Below are 27,239 nucleotides of genomic sequence, written 5' to 3' on the forward strand. Positions count from 1 at the left end.
TGAGCTCTCATCAGGCACTGAGTCTCCTGGCACCCTGATCTTGAACTACCCAGCCTCTAGAATGGTGAGGAATAAGTTTCTGTTGTTCATTAGCTACCCAGTCTATGGGCTTACCTGGGGGCTCAGATGGTAAAGCCCCTGTCTGCAATGCAGGAGAGCCGGGTTCAATCCCTGGGTTGGGAAGATCCACTGAAGAAGAAAATGGCAGCCCACTCCAGTAGTCCTGCCTGGAAAATCCCATGGATGGAAGAGCCTGTTAGGCTACAATCCACAGGGTCACAAAGAGTTAGACACGACGGTTCAGTTCAGTTTAGTCGCTCAGTCGTGTCCAACTCTGCGACTCCATGAATTGCAGCACACCAGGACTCCCTGTCCATCACCAACACCTGGAGTTCACCCAAACTCATGTCCATCCAGTCGGTGATGCCATCCAACCATCTCATCCTCTGTCGTCCCCTTCTCCTCCTGCCGGGGTCCAGCCCCGGTGGATCCAGAGTGATTCGAAAGTGGGGATGGAGTCGGCGTCCTTGGAAAAATACATATTTAATTACAGATCTATAGAGAGGTTAGAAATGGATAGTTTAGTAGGAAAATTAGTGGAGAAAAAGAGGCTGAATAACTTGGAATTCAGCCAGAGAAACGGGGAGCAATAAAGAAGCGACATAGGGGTATCAGTCTTTCTGGAAACTGATCCGATTTCAGTATTTTGGGGTTTGCTTATATACCTTTTGTTACATATAGGGATGAATACAGAGTCATGCAGGGGTCAGCAGTCCTGACCTTTATCAAAATCAGGTGCTTCACATAAATGTATAAAAAAAGGTCTTAGGGATATTACATCATCTTCTGGCCATGAGTGAGACCTGCTGACATTTTATGATCCTTTCTTTCTGATAACCAAAAACTTATTTTTTCCAAGGGTGTTTTTTCTTAAACCAGGCACCACCCTCCAAATAAACTTGCATTCCTATACGGTGAGGGTGTAGTGAGTTACAATCAAGAAAGGAATCTATTTAACCCAAGGTTAACATGATTAATCTTAAAGGTTAATACTTATTTCTCCTATATGCTTAAAGGTTAGTACTTATTTCTCCTAAATGCTAGTTATATTCATTATAACAGCAGGGAACATGGAGATTTAGCAGCAAACATCAGCCCAACAAGTGAAAATCCTTTCATCAATGTTCCCCTTAAGATCTATTTAGTCTTAAGATAGTGATAAAGTTACATTTTTACATAGCAAGGACACAGTGATTTATAACAAAGTACAGTGATCTATTACATAGAGAAAATTCCTTAACTCAAAAAGTCTAGTATTGCTAACCTCAAAACTACTATATTTCCTTTTCTATATTCCAAATACATTGATTAATATATTCCCAGGTGCCTAAGGATATGGAGACCTGGCGGCAATCATTGACTCAACAATGAGAAAAGCCCTATGCTAATTAAGACTCTCAAAATACTCCAAAACTCTCAGTGCTCTTTATGGTTAAGAGGTAGTAAACAATCATGTGGCAGGAGTATGGATAATCCTGTCACACAAGCTAGTCTGTCAGCAGAGAGGTTTGACCTGAGACATCCTTGTCCCACCCAGGGTAGGGAATTAGCAGCAATTATTGGCACAACAAATGAAAAACCCTTCACCAATATTACTCCTAACCAACCCACTATACTAATAATTTCCAACTCCCCAAAAGAATTTGCCTTTAGTAAGTCTAAAACATCTCATGCCTCTCAGGTTGGGAGGCTGTAAACAATCACATGTGGCCAGACGAACCTATACAGGTGGGCTAGATAACCTTCAGAGGAGTCCATAAGCTGAAACACTCTTGTCACACCCAGGAATTTTTATTGCCTTGGAGCTGCACATTTACTCCTTTTGAAGAAAAATGATTATAGGGGAGAGCCCCCCGTAAAGTCAGAGGTGTAGGTGAGAGCATAAAACAGACTCTGGTTTTGGGGTAGATGCTCGGGAACAGGGGGTTTCCTGAGGCTTGATCATGCCTTTGAGTATGCCAAGCCTCCTTCCTCATGACCTTTGCCATGGGCAGAGTTCCTCACGCTAGCCCCCGGCATCCTCCTGCCCCCAATCCCTCCTAGCATCACAGTCTTTTCCAATGAGTCAACTCTTCTCATGAGGTGGCCAAAGTATTGGAGTTTCAGCTTCAGCATCAGTCCTTCCAATGAACACTCAGGACTGATCTCCTTTAGAATGGATTGGTTAGATCTCCTTGCAGTCCAAGGGACTCTCAAGAGTCTTCTCCAATACCACAGTTCAAAAGCATCAATTCTTTGGTGCTCAGCTTTTTTCACATTCCAACTCTCACATCCATATATGACCATTGGAAAAACCATAGCCTTGACTAGACGGACCTTTGTTGGCAAAGTAATGTCTCTGCTTTTGAATATGCTATGTAGATTGGTCATAACTTTTCTTCCAAGGAGTAAACGTCTTTTAATTTTAAGGCTGCAATCACCATCTGCAGTGATTTTGGAGCCCCCAAAATAAAAGTCTGACACTGTTTCTATTGTTTCTCCATCTATTTCCCATCAAGTGATGGGACCAGATGCCATGATCTTTGTTTTCTGAATGTTGAGCTTTAAGCCAACTTTTTCACTCTCCACTTTCACTTTCATCAAGAGGCTTTTTAGTTCCTCTTCACTTTCTGCCATAAGGGTGGTGTCATCTGCATATCTGAGGTTATTGATATTTCTCCTGGCAATCTTGATTCCAGCTTGTGTTTCTTCCAACCCAGGGTTTCTCATGATGTACTCTGCATAGAAGTTAAATAAGCAGGGTGACAATATACAGCCCTGACATACTCCTTTTCCTATTTGGAACCAGTCTGTTGTTCCATATCCAGTTCTAACTGTTGCTTCCTGACCTGCATAGAGGTTTCTCAAGAGGCAGGTCAAGTGGTCTGGTATTCCCCTCTCTTTCAGAATTTTCCACAGTTTATTGTGATCCACACAGTCACAGGCTTTGGCTTAGTCAATAAAGCAAAAATAGATGTTTTCCTGGAACTCTCTTGTTTGTTCCATGATTCAGCAGATGCTGGCAATTTGATCTCTGGTTCCTCTACCTTTTCTAAAACCAGCTTGAACATCTGGAAGTTCACGGTTCATGTACTGCTGAAGCCTGCCTTGGAGAATTTTAAGTGTTACTTTACTAGCATGTGAGATGAGTGCAATGGTGTGGTAGTTCGAGCATTCTTTTGCATTGCCTTTCTTTGGGATCGGGATGAAAACTGACCTTTTCCAGTCCTGTGGCCACTGCTGACTTTCCAGATTTTCTGGCATATTGAGTGCAGCACTTTCACAGCATCATCTTTCAGGATTTGAAATAGCTCCACTGGAATCCCATCACCTCCACTAGCTTTGTTCATAGTGATGCTTTCTAAGGCCCATTTGACTTCACATTCCAGGATGTCTGGCTCTAGGTGAGCGATCACACCATCATGATTATCTGAGCTGTGAAGATCTTTTTTGTACAATTCTTCTGTGTATTCTTGCCACCGCTTCTTAATATCTTCTGCATCTGTTAGGTCCATACCATTTCTGTCCTTTATTGAGCCCATCTTTGCATGAAATGTTCCGTTGATATCTCTAATTTTCTTGAAGAGATCTCTAGTCTTTCCCATTCTGTTGTTCTCCTCTATTTTGATCTATTTTCCTCTACATTGATAGCTGAGGAAGGCTTTCTTATCTCTTGTTGCTATTCTTTGGAACTCTGCATTCAGATGCTTATATCTTTCCTTTTCTCCTTTGCTTTTCACTTCTCTTCTCTTCACAGCTATTTGTAAGGCCTCCCCAGACAGCCATTTTGCTTTTTTTGCATTTCTTTTCCGTGGGGATGGTCTTGATCCCTGTCTCCTGTACAATGTCAGGAACATCCGTCCATAGTTCATCAGGCACTCTGTCTGTCAGATCTAGTCCCTTAAATCTATTTCTCACTTCCACTGTATAATCGTAAGGGATTTGATTTAGGTCATACCTGAATGGTCTAGTGGTTTTCCCTACTTCTTCAATTTAAGTCTGAATTTGGCAATAAGGATTTCATGATCTGAGCCACAATTAGCTCCCGGTCTTGTTTTTACTGGCTGTATAGAGCTTCTCTATCTTTGCCTGCAAAGAATATAATCAACCTGATTTCAGTGTTGACCATCTGCTGATGTCATGACTGAGAGACTCCAATTTCAAAATTTCAGTTTATGGTATTCTGTTACAGATTGCTGGGAGAAATATCAATAACCTCAGATATGCAGATGACACCACCCTTATGGCAGAAGGTGAAGAGGAGCTAAAAAGCCTCTTGATGAAAGTGAAAGAGGAGAGTGAAAAAGTTGGCTTAAAATTCAACATTCAGAAAACAAAGATCGTGGCATCTGGTCCCATCACTTCATGGGAAATAAATGGGGAAACAGTGGAAACAGTGTCAGACTTTATTTTTGGGGGGCTTCAAAATCACTGCAGATGGTGATTGCAGCCATGAAATTAAAAGACTTTTACTCCTTGGAAGAAAAGTTATGACCAACCTAGATAGCATATTCAAAAGCAGAGACATTACTTTGCCGACTAAGGTCTGTCTAGTCAAGGCTATGATTTTTCCTGTGGTCATGTATGGATGTGAGAGTTAGACTGTGAAGAAGACTGAGTGCCAAAGAATTGATGCTTTTGAACTGCGGTGTTGGAGAAGACTCTTGAGAGTCCCTTGGACTGCAAGGAGATCCAACCAGTTCATTCTGAAGGAGATCAGCCCTGGGATTTCTTTGGAAGGAATGATGCTAAAGCTGAAACTCCAGTACTTTGGCCACCTCATGTGAAGAGTTGACTCATTGGAAAAGACTCTGATGCTGGGAGGGATTGGGAGCAGGAGGAGAAGGGGACGACAGAGGATGAGATGGCTGGATGACATCACGGACTCGATGGGCGTGAGTCTGAGTGAACTCCGGGAACTGGTGATGGACAAGGAGGCCTGGCATGCTGCGATTCATGGGGTCGCAAAGAGTCAGACACGACTGAGCGACTGGACTGAACTGAACTGTTACACTACCTGAAATATTTCTAACTTAGACAACAATAGTTAAGCAACTGACACTTCCAAATCTGTGCAAGACTGTAATGATGAATTTACTTGATACATTAAAGAGTGGCCTTGGTCTGCAGTCATTTCAGAGGTGATGAAGTAGACGTACCTTTTCTGTTTCTAATGTCAGTGCCATAAGATTAATTTCACTGAAACGTAATTTTTCTTCCAAAAAAGTTTGTATGCTTTCCCACTACCTCAGAATAAAACTTAGACTCATCATTCACAGACTCTTCAATTTTCCCTCCAAACTCTTCTTCTGATTACTTTCAAAAGATTTTCTTGTTCCAGGTAAACTGATATGTTATTAATTGTCTCCCAAGTAAGTTGGCACTACTTTGTATGCCCCTCTGCTCACTTTTTATATACCTTCCTTCTTGATGGTCTAAATCCTTCTTTTCCCTGCAGGAACAACTTAAATCATAACACAATGAAATCTTTCTTAACCATCCTAGATTTTCTTCTTAAATCTCTCTACCATCACTTATTACGTAGCTTGTATGGTTCTTTGTATTCATTCAACCTTCCCAATTAGAATGTAAGATCCTGAGGGTGTAAATGCCATATTACACAGCAAGTCCCTATTACCCCAGTACTCAGGACATAGTAATCAGTTTTTAGTATTAATATTGGTAAGGTAACTGAGATTTTCCCAGGTTACATCAAAAAATATAAAACACACTTATTGCAAGTTCATAGCCTTTGGGGTTTAAAACTATAGCTGAAGTTTTGCTTGACCAGCGTGCTTCCTCATTTTCTTTTTTAGACTTTTCTGGGGTCTTCACCCTCCCTCTATGCGGAGTGTCAGTTTTAGTGTTGAATTTTTCAGAACAGGTCTGCACATAATCCTGCATATTAGTAAATTCAAGCAAAAGTTGAATTCTCACTCACATCGTGTCCGGAGTGCTTAGGTTCCAAGCTTTTCTCCACGCTCTCCTTCCTCTGGAACTCAGGTTACTATTTCAGCCCTTATCTGGAGCGATGGAGAAGCAGAGAAATAAAGTGGCAACTGTGCACTGACTTCAAACTTGCTAAGGATGGATTCCCTCGTGGCACAGCAGGTAGAATCAACCTGCCAGTGCAGGGAACATGGGCTCAGTCCCTGGCCAGGAAGGCTCCCCATGCCGTGGAAAATCCAAGCTGGTGTGCCGCAACTGCTGAGCTTGCACACTGCAACTACTGAAGCCCTCATGCCTAGAGCCTGTGCTCCAAAGAGAGAAGCCACTGCAGTGAGAAGCCAGCCCACCACACAAAGAATAGCCCCCTCCTTGTAACTAGAGAAAGACTGTGCAACACAGCAGAGACCCAGTGCAACCGAAAACAAACAAACAAATAAATAAATGAATAAATAAAATTATTTAAAAGTTATTCTTTGAAAAAACTACTAAGGAAGTACACACATTTATTAGCAGAAGGCTAAACATCAATAAAACTGAACTGAGAACCCAGAATTGAATCTTTACACTTATCATCAATTTGAAAAATGGTCTTTTTAATGTGGTGTTGTGATAATTAGATATTCACATAAAAAAGAATAAAGTTGAATAACTACCTCACACTGTATAGAAAAATTAATCCAAAATGGATTATAGACCTAAATGTAAACTAAATGTAAAATATAAAATAAAAATGTAAAATTAACATGCAAAATTAAACAAAAAAGCTAAAATTATAAAACGCTTAAAATAGGATTAAATTTTCATGATCTCATGTATGTATGATGCTAACAAAAATGTTTCCTTCTTTATGACACAAATAAAAGAAAAAATAAATAAAATTCAGTTCAGTTCAGTTCAGTTCAGTCACTCAGTCATGTCCGACCCTTTGCGACCCCAAGAATGGCAGCACACCAGGCCTCCCTATACATCACCAGTTCCCGGAATTCACTCAGACTCACGCCCATCGAGTCCATGATGCCACCCACCCATCTCATCATCTGTCGTCCCCTTCTCCTCCTGCTCCCATTCCCTCCCACTATGAGTCTTTTCCAAAGAGTCAGCTCTTCGCATGAGGTGGCCAAAGTACTGGAGTTTCAGCTTTAGCATCATTCCTTCCAAAGAAATCACAGGGCTGAACTCCTCTAGAATGGACTGGTTGGATCTCCTTGCAGTCCAAGGGACCCTCAAGAGCCTTCTCCAATACGACAGTTCAAAAGCATCAATTCTTCAGCGCTCAGCCTTCTTCACAGTCCAACTCCTACATCCATACCTGACCACAGGAAAAACCATAGCCTTGACTAGACAGACCTTAGTCGTCAAAGTAATGTCTCTGCTTTTGAATATGCTATCTAGGTTGGTCATAACTTTTCTTCCAAGGAGTAAACGTCTTTTAATTTCATGGCTGCAATGACCATCTGCAGTGATTTTAGACTGCATTAAAATAAAAAACTTTGATCTTCAAGAAAGTGAAAAGACAACCGAAGGAATGTGAGAATATATATGCAAACAGTATGTCTGGCAAGGGACCTGTATCCAGAATATATGAAGAACTCAACACTCAACAATAAAAAACAATCCAGTTAAAAATGGGCAAATGATTTAAAAAGATATTTCTCCAAAGAAAATGTATAAATGACCAACAAGCACATGAAAAGATATTCAGCATCATTAGTCATTCAATTCAGTTGCTCAGTCGTGTCTGACTCTTTGCGACCCCATGAATCGCAGCACGCCAGGCCTCCCTGTCCATCACCAACACCCGGAGTTCACTCAGACTCACCTCCATCGAGTCCATGATGCCATCCAGCCATCTCATCCTCGGTCGTCCCCTTCTGCCCCCAATCCCTCCCAGCATCAAAGTCTCCTCCAATGAGTCAACTCTTTGCACGAGGTGGCCAAAGCTCTGGAGTTTCAGCTTTAGCATCATTCCTTCCAAAGAAATCCCAGGGCTGATCTCCTTCAGAATGGATTGGTTGGATCTCCTTGCAGTCCAAGGGACTCTGAAGAGTCTTCTCCAACACCACAGGTCAAAAGCATCAATTCTTCCGCGCTCAGCCTTCTTCACAGTCCAACTCTCATATCCATACATGGCTACTGGAAAAACCATAGCCTTGACTAGACGGACCTTAGTCGGCAAAGTAATGTCTCTGCTTTTGAATATGCTATCCTGGTTGGTGATAACTTTTCTTCCAAGAAGTAAGCGTCTTTTAACTTCATGGCTGCAGTCACCATCTGCAGTGATTTGGGAGCCCCCCCAAAATAAAGTCTGACACTGTTTCCACTGCTTTCCCATCTATTTCCTATGAAGTGATGGGACCGGATGCCGTGATCTTCATTTTCTGAATGTTGGGCTTTAAGCCAACTTTTTCACTCTTCTCTTTCACTTTCGTCAAGAGGCTTTTTAGCCCCTCTTCACTTTCTACCATACGGGTGGTGTCATCTGCATATCTGAAGTTATTGATATTTCTCCTGGCAATCTTGATTCCAGCTTGTGTTTCTTCCAGTCCAGCGTTTCTCATGATGTACTCTGCATATAAGTTAAATAAGCAAGGTGACAATATGCAGCCTTGACGTACTCCTTTTCCTATTTGGAATCAGTCTGTTGTTCCATGTCCAGTTCTAACTATTGCTTCCTGGCCTGCATTCAGATTTCTCAAGAGACAGGTTAGGTGGCCTGGTATTCCCATCTCTTTCAGAATTTTCCACAGTTTATTGTGATCCACACAGTCAAAGGCATTGGCATAGTCAATAAAGCAGAAATAGATGTTTTCTGGAACTCTCTTGCTTTTTCCATGATCCAGTGGATGTTGGCAATTTGATCTCTGGTTCCTCTGCCTTTTCTAAAACCAGCTTGAACATCAGGAAATTCATGGTTCATGTATTGCTGAAGCCTGGCTTGGAGAATTTTGAGCATTACTTTACTAGTGTGTGAGATGAGTGCAATTGTGCAGTAGTTTGAGCATTCTTTGGCATTGCCTTTCTTTGGGATTGGAATGAAAACTGACCTTTTCCAGTCCTGTGGCCACTGCTGAGTTTCCCAAATTTGCTGGCATATTGAGTGCAGCACTTTCACAGCATCATCTTTCAGGACTTGAAATAGCTCCAGTGGAATTCCATCACCTCCACTAGCTTTGTTCATAGTGATGCTTTCTAAGGCCCACTTGACTTCACATTCCAGGATGTCTGGCTCTAGATGAGTGATCACACCGTCATGATTATCCGGGTCATGAAGATCCTTTTTGTACAGTTCTTCTGTGTATTCTTGCCATCGCTTCGCAATATCTTCTGCTTCTGTTAGGTCCATACCATTTCTGTCCTTTATCGAGCCCATCTTTGCATGAAATGTTTCGTTGGCATCTCTAATTTTCTTGAAGAGATCTCTAGTCTTTCCCATTCTGTTCTTTTCCTCTGTTTCTTTGCATTGATCGCTGAAGAAGGCTTTCTCATCTCTTCTTGCTATTCCTTGAAACTCTGCATTCAGATGCTTATATCTTTCCTTTTCTCCTTGGTTTTTCACTTCTCTTCATGTCACAGCTATTTGTAAGGCTTCCCCAGACAGCCATTTTGCTTTTTTGCATTTCTTTTCCATGGGGATGGTCTTGACCACTGTCTCCTGTACAATGCCACAAACCTCATTCCATAGTTCATCAGGCACTCTATCTATCAGATCTAGGCCCTTAAATCTAGTTCTCATTTCCACTGTATAATCATAAGGGATTTGATTTAGGTCATACCTGAATGGTCTAGCAGTTTTTCTGTTTTCTTCGATTTCAGTCTGAATTTGGTAATAAGGAGTTCATGATCTGAGCCACAGTCAGCTCCTGGTCTTGTTTTTGTTGACTGTATAGAGCTTCTCCATCTTTTGCTGCAGAGAATATAATCAATCTGATTTCAGTGTTGACCATCTGATGATGTCCATGTGTAGAGTCTTCTCTTGTGTTGTTGGAAGAGGGTGTTTGCTATGACCAGTCATTAAAGAAATGCAAACCAAAATCGTAACAAGGTGCCCACAAGGATAGTTAAATTTATTTTTTTATTTTTTATTCTTTTTTATTTTAAAATCTTTAATTCTTACATGCGTTCCCAAACATGAACCCCCCTCCCACCTCCCTCCCCATAACATCTCTCTGGGTCATCCCCATGCACCAGCCCCAAGCATGCTGTATTCTGCATCAGACATAGACTGGCAATTCGATTCTTACATGATAGTACACATGTTAGAATGCCATTCTCCCAAATCATAAAAATATGGAACGCTTCACGAATTTGCGTGTCATCCTTGCGCAGGGGCCATGCTAATCTTCTCCGTATCATTCCAATTTTAGTATATGTGCTGCCGAAGCGAGCACAAGGATAGTTAAATTTAAAAGACAGAAAATTATAAGTGTTGGTGGAGAAACTGAAACACTTATACACTGCTGGTGGGAATGTAAAATAGTTCAGCTGCTTTAGAAAACAGCTTAGCAGTTCCTTAGAAAGATAAACGGAGAGTTACCACATTACCCAGCAATCTCACACCTGAGTATATATGCAAAAGAAATGAAAAGAACAAAAACCTATAAACAAATGTTCATAGCAGCATTATGCATAATAGCTAAAGGGGAAACAACTAAAATGTCCATCAGTGAATGAATGGATAAACAAAATGCAGTAAATCCATACACTGAAATATTATTCAACCATAGAAAGGAGTGAAATACTGATTCTACTATAACTGGGATGACCTTGGAATCATTATGTTCAGTGAAAGAAGCTAGTCATGAAAGGCCACACATTGTATGAAGCATCCAGAATAGGCAAGTCTGTAGAGACAGAAAATAAATTAGCATTGGACAGGGGCTGGTGGTAGAGCAACTGCTGCTGAACATTAGTTTTCACTTTGGAGTGAAGAAAACTTTCCAGAACCAGATGGAGGAGATAAGTGAACAACTCTGTGAATATACTGAAAACCACTGAACTGTACAGTTGAAGAGAGTGTATTTTATGGTTTGTGAATTACATCTCAATAAGAATGTTATTTTTTAAAGTGACAGCCATCCCTTCTGCTCCCTTTCATTGGTCAAAGTCACATGGCCATGAGTTATCCCAATGGAAGAGAATTGCAATCCTACTGGGTGCTTGGAAGGAAAGTGGAACTATCTGGGGGACTGTATGAATGACTGCAAGCAGTGCCCTCAGCCTTTAGTTCTGCAAGTAAGATTAGTCTCCAGGTAGGCCAGTCATGACACTGCACCCTCCTGGACACAATGATTGGTGCTGCTGTTGTTGTCATTGTGCAGTCACTGAGTCCTGTCCGACTCTTTGTGACCACATGGACTGTAGCACTCCAGGCTTCCCTGTTCATCACCATCTCCCAGAGCTTGCTCAAATTCATGTCCATTGAGTCGGTGATGCCATCTCGTCCTCTGTTGTTCCTGTCTCTTCTTGCCTTCAATCTTTCCCTGCAACAGGGTCTTTTCTAAAGAGTCAGCTCTTCACAACAGGTGACCGAAATATTGGAGCTTCAGCTTCAGCATCTGTCCTTCCAATGGATATTCAGGATTGATCTCCTTTAGGATGGGCTGGTTTGATCATCTTGTAGTCCAAGGGACTCTCAAGGATCTTCTCCAACACCACAGTTCAAAAGCATCAATTCTTTGGTGCTCAGCCTTGTTCTTAAAAATCCGCTTTCAATGCAGGAGACCCTGGTTGATTACCGAGTTGAGAAGATCTGCTGGAGAGGGGATAGCCCACCCACTCCAGTATTCTTGGGCTTCCCGTATGGCTCAGCTGGTAAAGAATCCACCTGCAATGCGGGAGACCTGGGTTCCATCCCTGGGTTGGGAAGATCCCCTGGAGAAGGGAATGGCTATCCACTCCAGTATTCTGGCATGGAGAATTCCATGAACTGTATAATTGTCCAGGGGGTCACAAAGAGTCAGACATAACTGAGCTACTTTCATTTCACTTCACTTCAGCCTTCTTTATGGTTCAACTCTCACATCCATGCATGACTACTGGAAAAACCATAACTTTGACTGTACAGATCTTTGTTGGCAAAGTGATGGCACTGTGTAGTGGGCACATGCCCACTACAGAAGTTAGGACAACCAGTCCTTTTGTGGCTTGGGTGTATGTTACAGACAGAAATATTGGGGGATTATTAAACAAGAGGCTGAGAGTTGGGAACTATCAGAAGCCGTATATAAGATCCTTGTGGAGAGAGCCTACATGCAGCTGTGACTTCTAACCCCCTAGATTTTCAAGATGCAAAAGAATTCTGATTAATGAACCATTAACAGCAAAGTGGGTTTTAATCTTATTGTTTGCCCAGCAGATATCTCACATGTTTCTTGAGAAATCCCGCCAGTGTTTCTACTTTGCCGCCATCTGGAATATGTTCTCATCCCCTTGCTGCTGATGCCTGAACAGAAGGAATCGCCTTTCACCCATGCTTTCACACTCCCCTTTGCCTACAACTTCAGAATCCACCTTTGATGTTTCCCCAGATTGAAAGATTTTTAATGGAGCTCATTGTTCTGTGTTTTACTGCTTGTGCTAAACAGCTTATAAACTGATCCCCAACTCTCCACCTATGCATGTTTGAGGGTGGGCTGGACTCCTGAGAGTGGGCTGGACCCATGACCTGTGCTAGCAAATGATGGAATGCCGCTTCCAAGGCTAGGTTATAAAAGACTCCAATTTCTGATTTGCTTGTCTCCTCTTGCTCTCTTCCTCATTCTGATAGATGTTAGACACCATGTTGTCAGTTGCCCTAGGAAGAGGCCCACATTGCAAGAAACTGAGGACTTCCTCTGGCCAACAATCCACAGGAAACTGAATCTTGTCAATATCAAGCCAGTGAATATGGAACTGGATATTCACCAGCTGAGCCTTGAGAGTTCTGCAGCCCAGCTGGTGCCTTGATTGCAAACCTTGAAACAGAGGCCTCAGTTAAGTAAGCCATGTCCAAGCTTCTGATCCATACAAACTGTGAAATAATAAATATTGTTTTAAGTCAATAATTTTGTCATATTGTGTTATGCAGCAGTAAATAACCAGTGCAGTGCCCCTTCCTCTAAATCATGACACAAGCTCTTTTTAGATCAAGGTTGGGAGTTGTTATGTATGAATTTGTTCTAAACTGCTCTCAAAAAGTATCTGTTCTTGGACTTGACTGGTGGTGCATTGGATAGGTGTTCTCCTGCCATTGCAAGGGACATGGGTTTGATCCTTGGTCCAGGAGAATTCCACAGGTTGCAGAGCAACTAAGCCTGTGTGCCACAACTATTGAGCCTGTGCTCTATGTCCTGGGAGCTGCAACTACTGAGCCCGCAGGTCGCAACTAGTAAAACCCATGTGACTAGAGCCCATGCTCCACAACAAGAGAAGTCACCACAATGAGAAGCCCAAACACTGCAGCAAAGACTAGCCCCCTGCTCACTGTGATGCCCTCCAATCAGACATCACGCTCTGTCCATTTCCGTATTGATGTGATGTCAATTCCTGTCCCTGTCTTAGGCTCTTTCAAGATGGTCTTAATGACTCCTGTCTCTGCAGTGCTTCAAATTTAAATAAGATGATATTGAAACTGCACATCAGTTTTCTATCCAAAGAGTCAATAGAATGTGAAATATTTAAGTCAGAGACAGAGTTGGTGAATGAGCCCATGAATCCTTTAGGAGAACCCTCTAAGTAATTGCAGGTAACGCTGCCTAGCTGGCTTATTCTGCTTGGGTTTCTAAGACTCCTCTGTCCAGGCCAACACCTCTTACATATGGATACCCACTCACATGCTCAGTTTGACTCACCCTGGTCACAGCCCCAGGTCCCCATGCAGGGTCTCCCACCAGCACCGAGATCTGTCCATTACCTTGCTCCAGCCAGCCTTGTTCCAGGAGACTGGACCCAGCCTGCCCTCTCTTGAGTGCTGACACTGGTAACATAAGTTATAGCAGACAGTTCCTCCTTCATCCCTCTCATGTAACCAAGGGGTCAGCCAGGGCTTCCTCCCTCTCAGACAGTGGGAATTCCTGCCCACAGGCCAGTGCCTATCTGGACCCTCCCTTTGGTTCCCCACAGCCTCTACTCCTCTCAGAAGGTTTAACATCCATCCCTCCCTTTACACCAGTTTCTATAAGAAATCCAACCAAGTGAAATAGGCTGTGATGGTCTGTGGATTTTTACTTCACACTGGAAAGGTCTGGAAACACGAGGGTCTCCATGCAGACGTCACTGTCTGGGCCCCTCTGCCTTTTCACTGCCTGGTGTCCTCCCAGGGGACGCAATGTGCTGAGCACACGCTAGTCTGCCCTGGTACTCACAGCAGTGCCTCTGCCAGGAGTTCTGGGTTATGAAGTTTCCTCTTTCTCATTATACTTTCTTTGGATGCAGTTTCTAGAATGATCTGGTCTGGTATCTTATAAGTTCCTCTTCTCACCTATTCAGCCACCTTCCCCCAAAAGCAAAAGGTAAAAGTTATTCTTACAGTCATGTCTGACTCTTTGTGATCCCATGGACCATAGCCTGCCAGCCTCCTCTGTCCATGGAATTCTCCAGGCAAGAGTACTAGAGTGGGTTGCCATTTCCTTTTCCAGAGGATCTTCCTGACCCAGGAATCAAACCCGGGTCTCCTGCATTGCAGGCAGACTCTTTACCAACTGAGTCACTAGGGAAGACCAATAGCAAAGCACCTCCTTTTTTCCTGATGCCGGTCCTAGAACTAGGCTGCGTTTGCCAGACCTTGGGTATGTTGGCCTGTTCGCCAGGATTTGGACTTCCCCCCACTCCATTTTTTACCACTAAACCACTGCTTTGGGAAAACCCTAACAATTGACTGGGACAACAAAGCTTTTTCCATTTCATAGATGTGTGTGCTGAGGCCAACGCGATGCTTTCTCCTGGATCTGCACACAGAGAGACAGATTAATCAAAAAGATCTTAAGCAGGCACTGTTTGTTTTGCATGAGCAAACAGCAATTGCTCTTTGTTTAAATTTAATAGTTAAAAATGAATAGTTCTGGTGATAATTACCACATATTTATATTGGTATTTTACTTTTTAAGTTCTGGGAGAACAGCAGTTTAACTCGATTGAATCATATTTATTAACCCAAAGGTTAAGGGCTACTATTGCCTTTTAACATTAGAGAAGACAAAGAATTTACAAAGAAAATGCCCCAAATTAATAGTCATTTACAGTATATGTGTCTTTTGTTGTGGAGGAGATGAAAAAAGAGCTAAGAGTAACTAACAGTAGATTAAAGGAAATAAATATAACATTTATCTATTAATATTCAGGAACATATGTAGAAAATCTTCATTGTTGCCCACGTTTGCATATGGCTGACTTTGGTTGTTGGATGGATGAAGCACGTTTGTCACAGAAGACCCTGCAGGACAAATGGAACACTAAGCACTTCACGCCACAAAACTTACCCTGCTGATGCAGCCTTTATCACACTACAAACAAGAACATCACTGTGGTATTTTTAAAAAGAATGTTGTTAATGATAATCTCATGATTTAGGAAAAACATTGCTGGTTTTAGAATCATGCTTCATTTTAGTCCTGTTTCTAGCCACCAGAAAGAGGGAAATTTTTTCATTGTGATAGTATGTTTGCACTTCTCTTTAAAATAATGCTTTTCTGGTGCATGGCACACGGGTATTTTAATTAAAACTCATCCATATGGAAGCTTTCTACCTGATCCTAGTAAATAATTTGAAATAGAAATGTTTGAAAGAGACTGTTACAAATCAAAAACAGTTACCAATTTGGAATTATAAGTAGAGTAGATTACATAGGACATGTTTATAGAAATGAGCCTTTATAATAAACACATATAAAGATGCTCAATATCACTCATTATTAGAGAAATACAAATCAGAACCACAATGAGATATCATCTCACGTTGGTCAGAATGGCCACTCTCAAAAAGTCTGCAAACAATAAATGCTGGAGAAGGTGCAGAGAAAGGGGAGCCTTTTTGCTGGTGGGAATGCATACTGGTACAGCCACTATGGAGAATAGTGTATTTAAAAAACTTAAATACGACTGTCATACAACCCAGCAATCCCACTGCTGGGCACACACACCAAGGAAACCAGAATTAAAAGAGACACAATAGTCATTGCATCACTGTTTACAATAGCTAGGACATGGAAGCAAGCTAGATGTTCATCAACAGACAAATGGATAAGGAATTTGTAGTGCATAAGCACAATGGAATATTACTCATCTATAAAAAGGAATGCGTTTGAGTCAGTTCTAATCAGGTGGGTGAAACTGGAGCCTATTATATAGAGTGAGGTAAGTCAGAAAGAGAAATACCAATACAGTATATTAGTGCATGTATATGGAATTTAGAAAGGCAGTAAGGACGATCCTATATGCACGGAGGCAAAAAAAGACACAGATGTAAAGAACAGACTTTTGGATTATGTGGGAGAAGGCAAGGATGGGATGATTTGAGAGAATAGCTTTGAAACATGCATGTTATCATATGTAAAACAGATGACCAGAGCAAGTTCAATGCATGAAGCAGGGCACTCAAAGCTGGTGCTCTGGGGTAACCCAGGTGGATGGGGTGGGGAGGGAGGTGATGGATGGGGGGACACATGTGGACATGTGGCTGATTCATGTCAATGCATGGCAAAAATCATCACAATATTGTAAAGCAATTATTCTCCAATTAAAATTAATTAATTTTAAAAATAAACCTTTAATTATTTCACTTTACAGATTTAAGTTAACAATTTAACTTATAGAATTATAGAACTGGAAAAACTTTACATGTTACTAAGATCAACCTCTTCTCACTCTCCTTAGATAAGGTAGTTCAGTTAGTTCAGTTCAGTCGCTCAGTCGTGTCTGACTCTTTGCGACCCCATGAAATGCAGCACACCAGGCCTCCCTGTCCATCACCAACTCCTGGAGTTCACTCAAACTCACGTCCATCGAGTCAGTGAGGCCATCCAGCCATCTCATCCTCTGTTGTCCCCTTCTCCTCCTGCCCCCAATCCCTCCCAGCATCAGAGTCTTTTCCAATGAGTCAACTCTTCGTATGAGGTGGCCAAAGTATTGGAGTTTCAGTTTTAGCATCATTCTTTCCAAACAACACCCAGGACTGATCTTCTCTAGAATGGACTGGTTGGATCTCCTTGCAGTCCAAGGGACTCTCAAGAGTCTTCTCCAACACCACAGTTCAAAAGCATCAATTCTTCCGCGCTCAGCTTTCTTCACAAGCATGGGCGGCTGCGACTGTGCGCAAGCTCAGCTGAGAGGAGCTACCCCACGTCCAGGGTCAGGGGCAGAAGCCGGGAGGACCCCATGCCCAAGGGGCAGCAGCCAAAAGGAGCTGCCCCACATCTGAGGTCGGGGCGGCTGCCGAGAGTGCCAGGCTGCGGCGATGCAGGAGCAGCTGAGAGTTCCAGGCTGCGACAGTGCAGGAGCAGCCAAGAGGAGTTACCCCCTTCTGAGGCCAGGGGCGATGGCCGGGAGGAACAACCCCATGTCCAAGGAGCCGTGGCTGCACAGGCGCAGGAGGGCCTAGAGGAGCTATTCCACTTTCAAGGTCAGGAGGGATGATGGTGAGGAGATACCCCTCGTCCAAGGTAAGGAGCAGTGGCTGTGCTTTGCTGGAGAAGCAATGAAAATACCCCACGTCCAGGGTAAGAGAAACCCAAGTAAGACAGTAGGCGTTGCAACAGGGCATCAGAGGGCAGACACACTGAAACCATAATCACAGAAAACTAGCCAATCTGATTACATGTACCACAGCCTTGTCTAACTCAATGAAGCTAAGCCATGCCGTGTGGGGCCACCCAAGATGGGCGGGTCATGGTGGAGAGGTCTGACAGAACGTGGTCCACTGGAGAAGGGAATGGCAAACCACTTCAGTATTCTTGCCTTGAGAATCCCATGAACAGTATGAAAAGGCAAAATGATAGGATACTGAAAGAGGAACTCCCCAGGTCAGTAGGTGCCCAATATGCTACTGGAGATCAGTGGAGAAATAACTCCAGAAAGAATGAAGGGATGGAGCCAAAGTAAAAACAATACCCAGCTGTGGATGTGACTGGTGATAGAAGCAAGGTCTGATGCTGTAAAGAGCAATATTGCAAAGGAACCTGGAATGTCAGGTCCATGAATCAAGGCAAATTGGACGTGGTTAAATAGGAGGTGGCAAGAGTGAATGTCGACATTCTAGGAATCAGCAAACTAAAATGGACTGGAATGGGTGAATTTAACTCAGATGACCATGGAATCCCTTAGATAAGGTAAGTAAGTAAATAAGTGAAGTCACTCAGTCATGTCCAACTCTTTGCGACCCCATGGACTGTAGCCTACCAGGCTCCTCTGTCCATGGGATTTTCCAGGCAATAGTACTGGAGTGGGTTGCCATTTCCTTCTCCAGTGGATCTTCCCGACCCAGGGATCGAACCCGGGTCTCCTGCATTGTAGACAGACGCTTTACTGTCTGAGCCACCAGGGAAGTCCTAGGTAAGGTAAGAAGAGGTTAATTATGTATCTGAGACCACACACCTGGTGGGAGGGAAGGAACTAACACAAAAAGCTCCTGATTTCTAGATTAGCATTCTTACATTGTTTGTACAACCTCCTCTAGTGTTCCAGTAGTAAATAAAATTAATTTGAAGTATTAACTTTCATTGTATTTTAATAGATCAGTTTTCTCAGTGCTATTAAGATATCAACATTTCAACCAGTCAAACCGTTGACTTTATATGCATATTTATATTTATAGTGTTTTGCATATTGAAAATTCAAGATCTTCTTTTCTTAGACCTAATTTTCCGTCCATACAATTACTCAAAGTTAAAGGAAGGATAGGACAGAAACTTTCAATATCTGTACTTTTTCTGTCAAATGATAGTTCAAAAAATTAGTTCCATTGAGGTTTTAATATTAATATACGACTTGAATTGTAGAAGAATACATTAATAGGAAATATATATCATTCTAAGATAAGTAAAATACTTATCCATTATTCCTAAACTGATTTTTTTGCTGTTGTTTTATAAGATTAGGTTGCAGATTTCCTTTCATTAGAAAAGTACTTTACAAAATTTGTTGAACAATACGTCATACAAATAATCTTTCTTGAGAATTTGTAATAAATCAGGGACTTTCTGACAATTAAAAATAGAAATAGCCTTCATATATCACTTTATCAGATAAGCTGCTTCCAGCTACAAGAAACAGAAATCCTAAATTAAACTGACGAAACAAGGAAATGTATTAGCTTATAAACAGAAAGTTTGCTTTGGGTGATTTGGCAGCTCAATCATGTCATCAAGAGCTTTAGTTCCTTTAATTTCTTTAATTTCTTTGCATGAGTGTCCAAAATGCCATTCTCTGTGACCTAGGTACTAGCATCTCCTCATTTTATAAATAAGAACGTTTATGGTCTTAAAATGATGCCATCCTGGCCCTTTGTTGTTATGATATGGGCCTCAGTAACAACTAGGACTATATTATTTACATCCACCGAGAGACAGACACTAGCTGCCTGTTGTTCTCTATCTAAAAAAGGAAGGATTTTCACAGAAGTCACTAGTACGCTTTTCCAGTCTTACTGGCCAAAATTAGGCCTCAGATTCATTCCTGTACCAAATATTGGTACAGGAGTTACTTTAACTCAGTCAGACCCCACACTTGAGTCAGGGGCAGTTCTCCAACAAGACATTGCTGGCACTCAGTGAAGAGGAGAGAGGTTCTGCATTGTGCAGAGGAGGCTCCATCATCCCCTCTGAAGCGCTTTTGCCTCTTAACTTCCATGACCTCACTGTTAGTTTGCCCTCGAGCGCTCCTGTCCCCACTCCTCAGACTCCTTTACCGGCTCCTCTTCTGCTTCCCTTTCTCTAAACATTGGAGTTTCCCATGCCTCAGTGATCAGGCTTCATCTCCTTTGATTTTCTCCCTAGGTTATCTCACTGTTCCAGTAGCTTCAAGTAACACTCTAAGTTGATCATCTCCCACCGAAACTCTCTCCTGAACTCCAGATTCCTATGTGCAGCTTTATTCCATGTAGATACTCAGGTGTTTGTGTTTAGTTCCTTTAATTTCTCTTTGTGTTTGTGTCTCTTCCTTTTATGTCTCCTGTTTCTTCTGTAACAGTGTTTCTCAAACTTGAGCATGCATCAGGACCGCTGGAGGGCTGAGGAAAACACACACTGCTTGCCCCATCCTCAGAATTTCTGATTCAGTAGGTCTGTGTTGGGGCTACAGAGTATGAGTTTCTGACAAGTTTCTAAGTGATGCTGATACTGCTCATCTGGAACAATGCTTTGAGAACAAGTTTCCTCAAACGAACGTCCAAAGCTGAGTCCCTGGCACAGAGAAAGTGCAGACTACCATACGATTGCACTCATTTCACATGCTAGTGAGGTAATGCTCAAAATCCTTCAAGTTAGGCTTCAGCAGCACGTGAACCAAGAACTTCCAGATGCACAAGCTGAGTTTAGAAAAGGCAGAGAAACCAGAGATCAAATTGCCAACGATTGTTGGCTCATAGAGAAAGCAAGGGAATTCCAGAAAAACATCTACTTCTGCTTCATTGACTATGCTAAAACCTTTGCCTGTGTGGATCACAACAAACTTTGGAAAATTCTTTAAGAGATGAGAATACTAGACCACCTTACCTGTCTCCTGAGAAACCTGTCTGTGTGTCAAGAAGCAACAGTTAGAACCAGATATGGAACCAAAAACTGGTTCAAGATTGGGAAAGGAATATGAAAAAGCTGTATATTGTCACCCTGTTTGTTTAAGTTCTATGCAGAGTATGTATGTTAGTCACTCAGTCGTGTCCGACTCTTTGTGACTCCACAGACTGTAGCCACCAGGCTTCTCTGCCCATGGAATTCTGCAGGCAAGAATACTGGAGTGGATTGCCATTCCCTTCCCTAGAGGAACTTCCCAACCCAGGAATCAAACCCTGGTTTCCTGCATGGCAGGCAGATTCTTTACCATTTGAGCAACAGGGAAGTCTTTCTATGCAGAATACATCATGAGAAACATCAGGTTGGATGAATCACAAGCTGGAATCAAGATTGCTGACAGAAATATCAGCAATCTCAGATATGCAGATGATACCACTTTAATGGCAGAAAGTGAAGAGGAACTAGGGAGCCTCTTGATAATGAAAGAAGAGAGTGAGAAAGCTGGCTTGAAACTCAACATTTGGGGGGAGTTGGATGATGAGGGGTTGGATGATCACCGAGGCTTACTGAAAGGGGCCACCAGGACCCTCTGCAACCTGCAGTATATTTTTGGAGATTTTAGCCCTGATGAATTCAATCAGTTCTCTGTGACTCTTCATGCCCTGGAGCTTCCTCCACATGGTGGGACAGTTCTGTGTGGCGCACAGGCTGCTGGTGATTTCCCTGATGGACACAACTATCAGAGAATTGAATATGTTGTTAATGAAGTAATTGAACCCAGTGACACTTTGCCGAGAACTCCCAACTACAGTATTTCAAATACGTTGAATCCTCAAGGCCCTGAATTTGTCCTTAGCTGCACAACTTCCAAAAAACTCCCCGATGACATTGATAAAGAAGTGAACTACAGCTCTGTCAACTGCCAGTACTTAGGCCCTTCCCTTGCCCTGGATGGCAGCTCTCACGCCGGGGAAGAAGTTATAGAGAATGAAGGCATTTCGGGCAGTCTCGGACAGTTCAGTTCAGTTCAGTCACTCAGTCGTGTCTGACTCTTTGTGACCTCATGGACTACAACATGCCAGGCCTCCCTGTCCATCACCAACTCCAAGAGCTTACTCAAACTCATGTCCGTCAAGTCAGTGATGCCATCCAACCATCTCATCCTCTGTCGTCCCCTTCTCCTCCTGCCTTCAATCTTTCCCAGCATCAGGGTCTTTTCCAGTGAGCCAGTTCTTTGAATCAAGTGGCCAAAGTATTGGAGTTTCAGTTTTAGCATCAGTCCTTCCAATGAACACCCAGGACTGATTTCCTTTAGGATGGACTGGTTGGATCTTCTTGCAGTCCAAGGGATTCTCAAGAGTCTTCTCCAACAGCACAGTTCAAAAGCATCAAGTCTTTGGTGCTCAGCTTTCTTTATAGCCCAACGCTCACATCCATACATGACAACTGGAAAAACCATAGCCTTGACTAGACAGACCTCTGTTGACAAAGTAATGTCTCTGCTTTTGAATATGCTGTCTAGGTTGGTCATAACTTTTTTCCCCAAGGAGTAAGCGACTTTTAGTTTCATGGCTGCAATCACCATCTACAGTGATTTTGGAGCCCAAAAAAATAAAGTCTGACACTGTTTCCACTGTTTCCCCATCTATTTGCCATGAATTAAGGGGACCAGATTCCACAACCTTAGCTTTCTGAATGTTGAGCCTTAAGTCAACTTTTTCACTCTCCTCTTTCACTTTCATCAAGAGGCTTTTTAGTTCTTCCTCACTTTCTGCCATCAATGTAGTGTCATCTGCATATCTGAGGTTATTGATATTTCTCCCGGCAATCTTGATTCCAACTTGGGCTTCTTCCTGCCCAATGTTTCTCATGATGTACTCTGCATATAAGTTAAATAAGTAGGGTGACAATATACAGCCTTGACGTACTCCTTTTCCTATTTGGAACCAGTCTGTTGTTCCATGTCCAGTTCTAACTGTTGCTTCCTGACCTGTATACAGCTTTCTCAAGAGGCAGGTCATGCGGTCTGGTATTCCCATCTCCTTCAGAATTTTCCACAGTTTATTGTGATCCACACAGTCAAAGGCTTTAGCATAGTCAATAAAGCAGAAATAGATGTTTTTCTGGAACTCTTTCACTTTTTTGATGATACAGCAGATGTTAGCAATTTGATCTCTGGTTCCTCTGCCTTTTCTAAAACCAGCTTGAACATCTGGAAGTTCACAGTTCATGTACTGTTGAAGCCTGGCTTGGAGAATTTTGAGCATTACTTTGCTAGCATGTGAGATGAGTGCAACTGTGTGGTAGAAAGGGAGTGCAAAAAGAAGAAACATCCTCCTGGATATTACAGTCACTTGAAAGTGCTGAGGGCAGGCCTTCGGCAGAAGCCCTGGTCAGTGGTCACCTGGCCCAGCAGTCCACAACAGTGTAGGCACCGAGGACGCAGATTTGATGGGAATGTGCCCATAGTCCCCCCACCCCTGGACTTGGGGCAGCCCTCAGAACACCACAGACTTTATCAGCGATGCCATGCCTCACTGGGGCTTTCCCCGAGCCCTGGACAGTGGGGCCAGGACTGCAGAGCAGCTTGAGGGCTGCCCCAGGGCTGACTCCTGGCAGGGACACCCTGCTGAGGACAGCTGTGGCTCAGCCCTCCATGGGGACTGAGACTACTGAGAGCCTTGGAGTCTCTAAGGGACAAATACTTGAATCCTTGGTTGAGGGCACAGCTGCCAACGGGGTGGAATTGCACACCATGGAGAGCTTGGACTCAGCCCTAAAAAGGCCGAGAGCACCCCACCTCCTAGAACACCCCAGCCTCCACAGCGGGCATGGTGCCCACCAGTCAGCCCGCCAAATCGTGGGCCAGTTTTTTTCATGATTCTAACTCTCTTCCTCCTCCTCGCCTGTGGTTTCTGTGCAAACTAAGAATTCCCATTCCACACGTCTCCCTTCATCTCTGAAAAGCAGGCAGAAGTCAAGGAAGGGCTGGTTCCAGTTTCAGAGGATCCCGAAGCCATAAAGATTGCAGAGTTCCTGGAGAACACCACCCTGATTCATAAACCAGTGTCATTGCAACCCTGTGGGCTGATCTACAAAGGAAATTAGTGCTACATCAAAGCCACTCTGCAGGTGTAACTGATATATCACCTGATGAAGTTCATTCCTCTGTATTCAAAAGTGCAAAGCCCTTGTACATCCACACCCATGACAGACAGATTTGTTTAGCTAATAAATGAGTTTACTAATATGCCAGTACCTCCAAAACCCAGACAAGCTCTCGGAGATAAGATCATGAGGGATATCCACCCCAGAGCTGCCTTTGAACCCATGTATATTTGTAGACTCCTGATGGTGATCAAGTGGAGCCAGTCTGTAAAGGATGAGCAAGAAGATGCTGAGGAGTACTTAGGTTTCATTCTAAATGGACTCCACGAGGAAATGCTGAACCAAAAGAAACTTCTGTCACCAAATAATGAAAACCTTACTGTTTCCAGTGGACCCAAAAGCCACTCAGTGAACGAAGAGGACCAGGAAGAACCAGAAGAAGGAAGTGAGGATGAGTGGGAGTAAGCAGGCCCCAGAAACAAGACCTCAGTCACTCACCAGGCGGCCTTTGTTCAGGCCCCCATCGCTGGCATTTTTGCTGGACACATCAGGTCTGTGGTTTACCAGTAGGGTTCAAAAGCGTCTGCCACCAGGCAGCTGTTCTTCAATCTGCATCTGGACATCCAGTCCAACAAGATACGCACTGTCCAGGATACAATGGGGAGCCTGGTGGCCAGAGAGTCTGGCCTGGGTGATACCACCAAAACCGAACAAGAGATGGAGATCAGCTGGAGAGTGACTCTGGAAAAGCTGTTTTGTGCTCCTGCTGCACCTCCAGCGGTTCGTGTACAAGACTGGGGGCTGTCAGAAGCTCATCAGAAATGCTAAATATCCTGCGGACATGGAAATTAGTAAAGACTGCTCTCTCCAGGGCTTAAAAATAAGAACTTTAAATGCCACAGAGCCTATAGGCTGTTTGCAGTGGTCTACCACCACGGCGGCAGTGCCATGGGTGGCCACAGGACATCTCCCAGATCAGGCTCAAGGGCTGGAGGCACACTGATGAGCAGACAGTGACGGTGATCAGCCCAACTGTCACGGTGATCAGCCAGATGGAAACGGTAATCAGCCCCACGGTCAAGGCCATCAGCCAGCAGCAGGAGCGATGCCCACCACGGAGGGTGCAGCCCACCTCCTGCACCACAGCTGCGTGGACCTGCTGTAGCCATGCCCGGGCTGCTTGTAGGCTCTGCTCTCACCACCTCCCCTTTTCTCTTTAGTGGCTCTTATAATCCTTACTAAGGAAGGAGACACTCCGCGTCTGAGGTCAAGGGCGGCGGCCAAGAGGAGCTACCCTGCATCCAAGGTCAGGGGCGGTGGCCCTGAGGAACTCACCATGCCAGAGGCCAGGGGCAGCAGCCAGGAGGAGCAACCTGAGGAGCAGTGGCTGCGCAGGCATAGGAGGACCTAGAGGAGCTATTCCAAGTTGAAGGTCAGGAAGGGCGTCAGTAAGGAGATACCCCTCATCCAAGGTAAGGAGCAGCAGCTGAGCTTTGCTGGAACAGCCGTGAAGAGATACCCCACGTCCAAGGTAAGATAAACCCAAGTAAGATGGTAGGTGTTGCAACAGGGCATCAGAGGGCAGACACACTGAAACCATAGTCAGAGAAAACTAGTCAATCTAATCACAGTAGGACCACAGCCTTGTCTAGCTCAATGAAACCAAGCCATGCCTGCGGGGCAACCCAAGACAAGCGGGTCATGGTGGAGAGGTCTGACAGAATGTGGTCCACTGGAGAAGGGAATGGCAAACCACTTCAGTATTCTTGCCTTGAGAACCCCATGAACAGTATGAAAGGGCAAAATGATAGGATACTGAAAGACAAACTCCCCAGATCAGTAGGTGCCCAATATGCTACTGGAGATCAGTGGAGAAAAAACTCCAGAAAGAATGACGGGATGGAGCCAAAGCAAAAACAATACCCAGCTGTGGATGTGACTGGTGATAGAAGCAAGGTCTGATGCTGTAAAGAGCAATATTGCAAAGGAACCTGGAATGTCAGGTCCATGAATCTCTGCAAATTGGAAGGGGTCAAATAAGAGATGGCAAGAGTGAACGTCGACATTCTAGGAGTCAGTGAACTAAAATGGACTGGAATGGGTGAATTTAACTCAGATGACCACTATATCTACTACTGCGGGCAGGAATCCCTCAGAAGAAATGGAGTAGCCATCATGGTCAACAAAAGAGTCAAATGCAGTACTTGGATGCATCTCAAAAACGACAGAATGATCTCTGTTCATCTCCAAAGCAAACCATTCAATATCACAGTTATCCAAGTCTATGCCCCAACCAGTAATGCTGAAGAAGCTGAAGTTGAATGGTTCTATAAAGACCTACAAGACCTTCTAGAACTAACACCCAACAAAGATGTCCTTTTCATTATAAGGGACTGGAATGCAAAAGTAGGAACTCAAGAAACACCTGGAGTAACAGGCAAATTTGGCCTTGGAATGTGGAATGAAGCAGGGCAAAGACTAATAGAGTTTTGCCAAGAAAATGCACTGGTCATAGCAAACACCCTCTTCCAACAACACAAGAGAAGACTCTAACATGGACATCACCAGATGGTCAACACCGAAATCAGATTGATTATATTTTTTGCAGCCAAAGATGGAGAAGCTCTATACAGTCAACAAAAACAAGACCAGGAGCTGACTGTGGCTCAAATCATGAACTCCTTATTACCAAATTCAGACTCAAATTGAAGAAAGTAGGGAAAACTGCTAGACCATTCAGGTATGACCTAAATCAAATCCCTTATGATTATACAGTGGAAGTGAGAAATAGATTTAAGGGCCTAGATCTGATAGCTAGAGTGCCTGATGAACTATGGACTGAGGTTCATGGCATTGTACAGGAGATAGGGATCAAGACCATCCCCATGGAAAAGAAATGCAAAAAAGCAAAATGGCTGTCTGAGGAGGCCTTACAAATAGCTGTGAAAAGAAGAGAAGAGAAAAGCCAAGGAGAAAAGGAAAGATATAAGCATCTGAATGCAGAGTTCCAGAGAATAGCAAGAAGAGATAAGAAAGCCTTCTTCAGCAGTCAATGCAAAGAAATAGAGGAAAAGAACAGAATGGGAAAGACTAGAGATCTCTTCAAGAAAATTAGAGACACCAAGGGAACATTTCATGCAAAGATGGGCTCGATAAAGGACAAAATGGTCTGGACCTAACAGAAACAGAAGATATTAAGAAGAGGCGGCAAGAATACACAGAAGAACTGTACAAAAAAGATCTTCACGACCCAGATAATCATGATGGTGTGATCACTAATCTAGAGCCAGACATCCTGGAATGTGAAGTCAAGTGGGCCTTAGAAAGCATCACTACAAACGAAGCTAGTGGAGGTGATGGGATTTCAGCTGAGCTATTTCAAATCCTGAAAGATGATGCTGTGAAACTGCTGCACTCATTATGCCAGCAAATTTGGAAAACTCA

General features: G+C 43.3%; 1 non-coding gene and 1 pseudogene across 1 annotated transcript; one reads left to right on the top strand and one right to left on the bottom strand.

Annotated features, from left to right (window-relative positions):
• Positions 1 to 10,269: 10,269 nt before the first annotated feature.
• LOC114116737 (U6 spliceosomal RNA) lies at positions 10,270 to 10,376 on the bottom strand. The gene has a single exon (XR_003590564.2). It is a non-coding gene; the product is annotated as a U6 spliceosomal RNA (small nuclear RNA).
• A 10,790-nt stretch (positions 10,377 to 21,166) lies between these two features.
• Positions 21,167 to 25,015, top strand: LOC101120092 (ubiquitin carboxyl-terminal hydrolase 10-like; annotated as a pseudogene).
• Positions 25,016 to 27,239: the final 2,224 nt, after the last annotated feature.

Source organism: Ovis aries, chromosome 10 (assembly GCF_016772045.2).
Source record: "Ovis aries strain OAR_USU_Benz2616 breed Rambouillet chromosome 10, ARS-UI_Ramb_v3.0, whole genome shotgun sequence".
Taxonomy (NCBI): Eukaryota; Metazoa; Chordata; class Mammalia; order Artiodactyla; family Bovidae; genus Ovis; species Ovis aries.